The sequence below is a fragment of the Lactuca saligna genome, chromosome 1 (genome assembly GCF_052625555.1).
Source record: "Lactuca saligna cultivar CGN05327 chromosome 1, ASM5262555v1, whole genome shotgun sequence".
NCBI lineage: Eukaryota > Viridiplantae > Streptophyta > Magnoliopsida > Asterales > Asteraceae > Lactuca > Lactuca saligna.
In genome coordinates, this window is record NC_136417.1 from 26,663,690 (window position 1) to 26,674,617 (window position 10,928).

A 10,928-nucleotide genomic window follows, 5' to 3' on the forward strand; every position below is an offset into this window, starting at 1 on the left:
TGTTGATAACGGTGCATATATTGCTCATATCTCTAAGGAATCAGGAACCATGTGTATTAACTATAAAAGACTTAATTTGGTTAGATCAACATTGGGAACCTTTATGATTCATAAAGACATTCTACCAAAAAAAAAAATTTGTAAGAAATTCCAAGGTTATTGGTCAACTAGGAAAAGGATGGATGATTACTGGAATCCCGATTTCAAGATGGTTAGGTGATCAACATGCATCAATGTTAGCTTAACCTTTATAGGAAAGGACTGAGAAAAGGCACTTAAGGAGCAACTGTTTATATACTTTTTAACATAGGTTGGGATGTGCTTGATTTGAAACATGGTTTGTTGACCACTTCAACTTCAAAGTTTGGGAAGATGTGCCTACAAACTGTGCTCTAGAGGACCCAAATGCTATTGCTGGAGCAGTTGTTCAACTACTCAACCGTTGGTGTTTACTTGTGAGGAATGACATGACAAATAAATAATTTTCCATCCTTTTTGTACCATAAATCAATGTAAGTTTATTAAAGCGGAGAAATAGGTGTAAGTTCTAGTAACTTGTTCAATTTTGCAACCTACCATAAATCAAATTATTTTGCGTCATAAAAGAGATGTAGAAACACTTAAATCACTAGAATCTTCTAATGCATCATCTGACGTATATAATTATACTAGTTGTAAGACTCATGTATTACATGAGTTAATTTAAAGAAGAAAAAGTTAAATATAAAAGTCAAAATATTTGAGAACTTTGAATTTATAATAAAATAAAAAAAATAATGAATTATCATAATTGAAATATTTTTATATTTTAAATTTAAACAAATAATTTATATAAACAAACAAAAGAAACTAATAACCTTTAATTTGAAATTTTTGAAATTAAAAGGTAAGTTCCTTAATGAATTGATATCCATTTATTGCAATTATTACATTAAAATATTATATGAAAATTAATAAAATTAAAAAACTCATAAAATGACATGTGAAAAAAAATAATTCAAAATAACTATAAAGTGACATTTGGCAAATTGAATGAGAGCGTGACATGTGGAAAAAAAAACTTTATTTATTAGAGTAGATACAAAAACATAGAAATATGAATACATATGGAAACAAGTTTGCATTTATTCTATCACAAATTCTTAAAGAGGTCCTACCTACAGAAGATCATAGAAGGCTTCCATACTAAATCATAAAGGAAGTAATAACATGTATATATACAATCTTCAACCCAGTCTAGCCACCTTCTACGCCACCGAGGATTGGTATAAAGTATTGCAACAAATCCCAATAAGAACACAAAACATGTCGAACTAGAACTTCCATAGAAATATGTCATATCAATATCATACCATTTCTCATGGTCTTCTTCGGCTGATGGATTGGTCACTTGTGGATTTGTGGTGCATTTCTTCTCCAATGGTGGTCCACAAAGAAGTGGATTACCTTCATAACTCTCCTCCGTGAAGGTACCAAACTGTGACTTCATTTCTGGGAGTCTGCCTGAGAGACTGTTGTGAGAAACATTGAAAATAGACAAGGAGGTAAGCTTAATGAGTTCTGATGGAATTGTGTTGGTCAAACCATTTGAAGAAAGGTCCAAGCTCTCTATCTTTGCAAGATTTGAGAAGCTCACTGGAATGAGTCCAATTAGTTGATTGTGAGACAGGTTTAAAGCACGAAGTTGGGTTAAAAACCCGACTTCTTCTGGAATTTCACCTGTAAGTTTGTTATTAGATAAATCCAATCCCGTCATGTAATCAAGGATGCCACCCTTGTAGCGGAGAAAGAGACTTTTCGTTGTATACTGTACTTCGTCTTGTATTCCCAAGGCTTCACCGCCAAGGAAGATTGTACGCAACCCCCATATAATACTCTCATAATGGTAAGAGGAATCATACGAATACAATGATTTGCTTCTTTTTAAGAAAACAAGGTCACTTGGGCCGGTAATATTATGTAGGCAGCTAGGTATTGAGCCAGAAAATGAGTTAGCGGATAAGTCTATGAAACTCATATTACTTAATTGACACAACTGCCTCGGAATAAAACCGTTAAAGTTATTTTTTCTCAAAAGAAGAATCCTTAAATTGGATAGTTCGCCAAGAAATTTAGGAATCCTGCCTGACAAGTTGTTGCCGATGTCTAAAGTCAAAACATTAGTCAAATTACGAAAGAAATTGGGTATTGATCCAGTGAATCTGTTGGAACCCAAATGAAGATGCTCCATATATTGCAAATTTGAGCAGGATGGGATGGGCCCAGAAAAAGAATTTTGTGAGATATCAAGAAATGAGAAAAAAGCTGCTCCGCAAGGAAACCTGCCTTCCAAACTATTATTTCTCACCACAAGTTCAGACAAGCTACTCATGTTGGTAAGCCAATCCGGGATCAAACCTGTAAAAAAGTTATTGCTTATATCCAGAAGAGTCAGAGATTCAAATTTTTGTTTGCTTTTAATTCCAATTTGCCCTGTGAAATGGTTGCTATCTAAATAAACCCATTGGAGAGTACTCCAACTTAAATTTCCTGCGAGTATCTGGCCATGCAACTTGTTGTTTGATAGTTTTAAGAAACCCAATTTGGAGGTGTTTGTAAACAATCCCTTTGGCACTTCACCAGATAACGCATTCTCAGATAAATCTAGTACCCATAATTTACTCAATTCACCAACTGAGGAAGGGATAACACCACTTAAAGCATTCATAGACAAATTCAAAATACTTATGTTGGGAAAAAACTTTGGTATGTCATATGGAATAGTACCTATCATGTGATTTTGAGACACATCCAACCACTTCATATTAGCATTCATATGCAGTGGCATACCACCAAACAAGTTATCACGTAGAATAAGAACTTCCAGATTCGAATTGTTCCTAATTAACCAATTTGGTAATTGTCCCTCCAAGGAGTTGTGAGACATGTCTACTTGTCGTAAATTGTGTTGGTGAAGTAGAAACCCAGGAATAATACGTCCTTTAGGCATTTTCATATTACAATTAGATAGCTCAAGAATTTTCAACTGGAACATTGGAATCCAATCTATAGGCTCCTCTGTTTCCACCTCAAATATGTCATTGTCACTTCTGAATCGAACTACCTCAAGCTTTTTATGATTGGAGAATGAGCTGAAAGAGAATGAACCTTCAAAATTGTTATGACTAAAATCAATGTACTCAACAGATGTGAGATTAGCAATGAGTGATGGTGGAAGTATCCCTGAGAATTGGTTTGAAGAAATATCCAACAACTTAAGAGATGTTAGACTGTCAAAACACTGAGGCAGACTTCCATGGAGCATGTTGTTACTAAGATCCAACTCCTGGAGATTCTGTGACTCACAGAATCCTGCCAAAAAAAAAGTGGTTCACCCATTTAGGCATCTGAAAGAGTAACTATTGGAGAAAGGCCAATTTAGCCATACCGTAACAGCATTTCATTTATGCATTTGTCCGAAAAAATCCTAGACTTCTAATCGTGCAATATTCTTCAGATAACTTACCATCATCAGATAATGAGCCATTAAGACTATTTTCAGCGAATGAGAGAACTCTTAGGGAAGATAATCCCTGTATTGTTGATGGGATGCTCCCAACAAAACTGTTTTCACTCAAATCCAAGATCTCAAGATGATGGAAAGATGCAAAAGCTAGATGAAAACAAGAGAAGAGAAGGTTACTAATTAATAAAAACCCTGAAAAAGGATTTGTTATAAGTGATGATTATTGATGAATGAAGCTGGTTAAGCTGTGGGGAAAAACCGCTACCTTCCATTGGAAGTGTTCCACTGAAACCATTACGTCTCAAGAGGACTTCCAAATCACGCAAATCATTAAACTCTGAATTACATAGAAGGACGTGTTAAACAATTAGCAAGAAAGAGAAATTAATAAATAATAATGAAGATGAAATATAGTATTTTAGTTTTTTAACGATGACTCCTTTTGAGGTAAACATGCCTTGGACAGGAAAGGAAGTTCCCAGTGAAGTTGAATAGGATAGATCAAGAATCTTGAGGGATGGGAGGGCAGTTAAGCATGATATGATGCTCTTGTTGAAACTGTTACCAGAAAGATTTATACTCTCCAGCCTTTTCATTCTTGATAAGCTCTTACAGTCTGCAAAAGGGAAGGCAATTCTTAAAGAAACCATGCATGGTCTTATCAAGCATGTAACTATAAATCTTCATTTACCTTGGATATTGGGTGTGCCAAGGTACCAGGTATTACTTAAATCCAACTTCTTTAAGTTAATCAGATGAGCTAATTCTGTCATATGAAAGAAAAACATATATCACACATCATGCTTGCTATTTTCATATGTACATTTTGAAGCTAGTTTGGTGCATTATATGTTCGCTGGTATTTTTACATGATTGTAACTAGGTACCCTTATTTAACGTGCAATACCAGTTCACCACAATAGGCATTATATTTTGATAAATGTTTTTCAAGGGATGCTTATATAAGTAATTAAAAGATTATAGGTGTTTCGGTTGCGTTAATCTAATTAACAATTAGATATATGTTCACAAACACTGTATAGATATGCGTTCTCATGTATCACCGTAAATTGGAAACAATGGAAAAGCTCTTTCTGGAGAACATATATGAAGTATAAAAATACATCCACTTTTACTTCTGTTATGCATTAGTCAAAAGAATTAAGACTCCATTACATTTTTCTTTTGTCCAATAAAAGAAACAGGCCATATTTCAAATTTCAAAACCTGGAAGAGTCATTCTGTTAGGGTCGACTTGTAATGTCGCAAAAGGTAAATTTGTGTATGAATCCAATGTGATTATATATTAGCATGATGGGTTTAAGATGACAAATTGATTACCTTGAATCTCAAAGGTAATATTAAAGTAACAAAAGCTTAGAGACAACACCTCCAAGTTCTCTAAAGCTGCAAATTTTGCAATTCATGTAAAAAAGGTGTAATTAGTACCTTTAAAATATGCATTTCTGCATGATAAAAAAAGGGAATGAAAGATATGACAAGAACATGCCACTGATAGGGTAGTTTCCATTCAAGCCTGTGTGGCTTAGATCCAAGATTTTGAGTGAAGTGAGTGTACTCAATGATGGAAGAATGTCGTTATCAATATCATAATTCAAACTGAGGTCTAGTATCTCCAACTTTTTCAAACTCGACAACCTTTCAAGTCCTGCAAAAGAAAAAAAAAAGTTTTTTATCAAAGGCATCCTAGTCTTTTGATATTTTAGGGACTACTTTCCGGGCACAGATAGTAGTTATATACAGATAAGATTCGGCATGAATTGCAGCTTCTGAAGTAAAGACTTGTGTTTGGTCTATTTTTACTTAGAGCAACCGTAATTTTATTAAAATAGCTAAAGGCCAGAAAAAGAGGGAAGAAAATTACATCCCATATATTAATTGGATGTTGAGTCTATGAATTTGAAAAAAAGATGATGTTGGAACCGGATGAAAAAAAATAACTAAAGCAATTAATCACATTGTACTATACCTGTCTTCATAATCTCTAATTTATCAAGAAAATCATATGATAGATTGAGACTTGTCAACTCTCTAAAATGAAGAAACAAGGAAACATTCAATGGCCACAACTGGATCCCAAGCTCCATGTTTTCATCTACCATTCCTCTCAAATTGTACAAAGAAAGCTCTATGACATGCCCGGTGGTTGTGTTGCAGTTGACCCTCTCCCAATCACAACAATCGCTGCCACCATCCCCAGGGGTACTACTGCCATAATCAACCCAAGTAGGGAGAAAATCGTCAATTTCAGAATCATATGACTTCATATGGGAGGCCTTGATTTCGAGTAGCGCCTTTCTCTCCTCTACTATACAATCTCCTTGTGTTTGCCCGACCATTAGAATATTTATCATCATCAACATCAAGGACCGATATACCCATGATTTACTCTGACTCACAACCCAACACTCCATTTTAGTAGCTAACGATGACTTTATAGAGACACAAACTTCCGGTTTAGTTTGGTTTGGTTTTATTTGCTTGGTATATGAACAGATATGTAATGAGGCATGGAAAACAATTTATATGTGATAAAGTGAATATGTTTGAATATTAATTGCATAATTCTCCGCCATTCATCAAGTCAATGGTCGATCTCCACACATAACTCTATTCCATCTATTCCATTGTCAACCATTCCTTCAACTTGTCCCTTTTGGAGTATCAAGTATGATACAGTTACACTCCCCAAAACTTATGATTCGACATTTGTTGACTTTTCAACGAACTTACAAGTCTCCATTCACATAGCATATTTTTCAATTGCTTATATAAACAAAAATATTTATTAGCTAAACATTAATATTATCACAATCATTTCTTTTACATAATTTTCATTCAAGATTTCTAAAGTATATAAATAATCCTAAGAAGAATTTGACAAAGAGAATGACTAGTGTAATTAATAGATATTTTTATTTAAGCATTGAATTCCTGTACTCCTTTCTGCATTTCAAGCTTATTGTTACTCAAAATAACCACTTAAAACTTGAGCTCTTACACAGGTACCCAACAATATTTATAAGCTAATGGCTGGTTAATAGGTAAGCTGATTTACACCATGAATCTCATAGCAGCATGGGTCGGTTTGGGTCGGTTTTGACCTAAAACCGAACCCAACCCAATAAAATCGGTTTTCAAAAAAATAAAAACCGAACCAAGAACCCAAACCGTCGGTTCGGTTTCTCGGTTTTTAATTTCTACATGGGTCGGTTCCGGGTTTAAACCCGAACCCAATATTAACTCAAGTAAACTAATATGGGGTAGGATAGAGGTATTGATTTCTTATATTAAGGGTGAAACATGTGTAACTTTCATACATTCGTCGATGTGGGATAGACCAAGTTCCAAATTAAAATAGAAAATTTTGACAAGGAGGAAGATTCGAACCCTTCACATCAGGTTCAAGGGGAAGATTCTCAACCGCTGGGCTAAGAGGACGTTTGCATATCTAATTCGCACCTTAGCTTATATATATTCATATTATTATATATACAAAAACATGACACTAAACCGTTGAGTCGGTTTCTCGGGTTGGATGGGTCGGTTTCAATGCAAAAACCGAAACCGAACCCGATATTTCGGTTTTTAAAAATTTAAAACCCAAACCGTCGGTTTTGCTTCGGTTTCGGTTTTTTCGGTTTCGGTTTCGTCGGTTTTGGTCGGTTTTCCGGTTTCTTGGTTCGGGTTTGCTCACCCCTACTCATAGGTAATAATTTTTGAAGAACAAACAAAAGCATAAAGGGTCCGATATTAAGAGAGTTTTGTATCAATAGACACATTTGTAATAATTTACTTCGATATATTAGAAGTTATTTTCAAAGATAAAGATTGTAATTTCAAATATTATATTAGAAGGCCACAGCATCCTACTTATGAATTTAAAACGGAAGTACTGATTATCATTCATTTAGAACTATATTATATTTTGATTTTCAAGTTTAACATATTTTTTCAGTTTTGGTCCAAAAAAGTTGTCTTACAAATTTAGTCCTTAATTTGACGTTTTTATAACGATTTTGGCCATCATCTCATATATACCTTTATCTACTCTTTTTATGATATTTTACTATTATGTAAATTATTGTATACCATATTATATTAAGTTGGCCCCACCTCCCCCATTCATATCCCCTCATTTTCTAAAGCAGATTCCTGAACCCTGATGTAAAAAGTTATGTGGATCTTTACAGATGACGCACAAACACATATATGCCCACACATAACAAGAAAATAAAATCCACCTACCATACCTTTGTAGACTCGCACAGCTCCTTGCGGTTCTCATGGATCGATCATATCAATTCCTGGTAAACAGCGAATTGAGAGCCATTGCTAGAGAGCACGATAACCCGACAATGAAACCGGCGTCAGCGAATTTGAAATTGCAACAACCCTAACCCGATGAGTATGCTTAACCTTTCACCTCCTTTCCTTTCCTCCTCGTCTTCCCTAACCACATAACCATTTTCACCACAATTCACCGACGACGGCGAGGGTACAGAGTCTCGGACCTCGATTTAGAGGGGTGGTAGAGGGTGAAGGCAGCGGCGAGATGGTGTGTGTGTGTGGGTGGGTGGGGGGTGTTCATAGTGGATTCTATAAGCGTGACACCGTCGAGTCGACGGAAGAGGAAGCGGAGAACAAACGGAGGGGTGGGAAGGGTTTTAACTGGAAAGGGAAATGGAGGAGTGCGGTAAAAAACAAAGGGAAATGCATTTTCTAGGGTTTACCCGAGTCCCTTAACTAGATGATTCTTTTAGTTCATATCAACCTATACTATAATAGTCGGTTTAGTGACATTTTAGATTAAAAAAACTCATAGAGGATTCTTATAAAGCCAAAAAAATAAGTTTGGGGATCAATTCATACAAAAAAAAAAACTCTGGTTTTCTTCTAAAATCAATTCACACTTAATTAGTATTGATCCCCGAACTTATTTTTTTTTAATTTATAGGGTATACTGTGAGTTTTTTTTATCTAAAAGGTCACTGAACGGGCTATTACAGGTTGACAAAGACTAAAAGACCAGGTCATATCCTAGTTTAGGGATCTATAAAGCCCGACAAAAGCTTTAGAGACTGAACGGGTAAACCTTATAAACTTCGTAGGGCATTTGTGTTATTTTCCCAAAACAAAATAGAATAAAGACTAAACTACAAAAATGATCCCTGTATTAGTATGACTTTACAAATTTAGTCCTATTTTTCAAATTTGTCAAAATTGGTCCTTATTTTAGGTTTCGATTACACATTTCGTCCATATCTTTGTTACTTTTTTATTGAATCCGCTAACCACCCTCATGTGCCCCTCATATGAGGGGTATTTGAGTCATTTTACTACTTTCCAAACCAATGATCATCTTCTTTTATCATCGACATCCTTCACCCATCTTGAGTAATTTCTGGCAATCTTCTTCTCCCACAACCTTCATAATCCTTCACTTTTTCCAACAACCACCCTATCGTTAAATTTTGGCAACCCTCTCCCACTTCTAGTTTTTTTTCCTTGAACAAACCCAATTTAAAGCTAATTTAACGAAAGGAAACATCATCCTAAATGTTCATTTCCTTCCTTTTGTATGTTAATTGTGAAGATCATTCTTCCATTGATTTTCAAGGTAACAAGTTACACATTTTAAGGAAGTTTCTCAATGTAACAAGTTAGTAGGTTATATGCTCAAAATTGTTGTTATAACAAGTTATTCGACCTAAACCATGCAAGTGAGTGACTCTTGGGGCCATTATAACAAGCATATGCAAACTATATTGCACGTTGTAAATTTATGAAACACAATTGCATGCCATCTTTCTTTATGACGAGGGTTAAATACATGTATTTGCATGTCATTTGTCCCCTTTTATGACACGTAATGTATGTCATTAAAGACATATTTTATAGTGGTGTATAACAAACTAAATGTGAATAAATTCAAAGTTGAAGGAGTTATATGTAAAAGAAATATTCAAATATATTTGGTGTTAATGAATATTTTAACAACATATTTGGTTTATGAGAAATTAAATATCCTCCTACATTTTATTCCTACTTATCTTCTTATCCTATAAAATGTTGACATGTGGCATATTTAATGACATATATAATGAAATTGATAATATTTTAATCCACTTATCACCATTTAATATAGATAGAAGAATATTAGGAATAAAATGTAGGAGGATATTTAATTTCTCTTGGTTTATACCATTTATCAATATCATATTTGATGTAAAAAATTATGTTGCATTGATGCAAATTTACACCAAGAAAAAGTGCAAATATAGGATTTACAATTCAATTGAAAATTCCTCAAATCAAGTTATTTTTTACACTTTTTCAAAATAAAATAAAAATAAATGTAATTGATAAATGCTCCAGAAAGAAATTTAAAATATCTAAACATATAAACCTCTAATTTAATAAAGACAAAATTATGTGATGTAGTCTTGTGGTTTGTAACGTCATGATTTTCACAACTAAAATTTTCATTTTTAAATTAAGTAAAATCATTGTTTCTAAGAAAAACCAAGTCATGAAACCATAAGTATTAAAATACAATCATCCCAAAAATCAAAGTATCATAACAATACGAAATCATGAAAGATGTTGATGAGAGTGTACAATCTAGCATTCGTCTTCTCACAATCATATTAAGTACCTAAAACACATTTAAATCCACAAACAACAAGTGTGAAGCTTAGTAAGTTACCCTAAATATCACATACAACACAACATAATAAACAATTATGGGCTATCAGCAACTCGAGGACTATCAGCAGTCCTATGGGCTCTCAACAACCATATGGGTTATCAACAACGACTATCAGTAGTCCTGGAGTTATTAACAACTCAAATAACACACATAACAAAAATCAACAAATAAGACTTAGTTAGTCTAACATGCACCCCATTATGACATAGGTAATATGGTGAGAATACTCACCTTGTATATAGCAGCTTGACATAACACAACATTACTCAAATGGTGAAGACCGACCCTAAGAATCACCTAACTAACAATATAAAAATTTCACTCTTAGTCTACACTCTATAACCCCCAGGTTGACCAAAAGTTAACATGGTCACGAAGTCAATGGTCAAAGTTAGCGGTTAAAGCTAGCCCCGGCCAACCCCTATATCGTAGATACCATTTGGCCACACTATGGCAGCATTAGGATAAAATCAGTCGCAGGAGTGTCCATCACCACATCATGGTGGTCAATCCACCACGTCATAGGAACATCTCTAGACAGCTTAATGCATTAAGCTCTTAATCTTTCAAGCTATACACTCAAACTTTCTAAAAGGCTTTATTCACCCCAAAGCATCATAAAAATCGCTTTATAGACATGCATGTCTTGATCTCAAGTTATATCAATATGGATAAAAAAGAGATCGAGAT

General features: G+C 34.3%; 1 pseudogene across 1 annotated transcript; it reads right to left on the reverse strand.

Moving 5' to 3' along the window:
* Positions 1–1,112: 1,112 nt before the first annotated feature.
* On the reverse strand, positions 1,113–6,764 carry LOC145029805 (receptor-like protein 15; annotated as a pseudogene). The gene is made up of 7 exons (XR_013676580.1): positions 5,496–6,764; positions 5,016–5,174; positions 4,847–4,912; positions 4,197–4,271; positions 3,771–4,121; positions 3,506–3,652; positions 1,113–3,351 (listed from the first exon to the last, which is right to left on the reverse strand). The product of XR_013676580.1 is annotated as a receptor-like protein 15 (transcript).
* Positions 6,765–10,928: the final 4,164 nt, after the last annotated feature.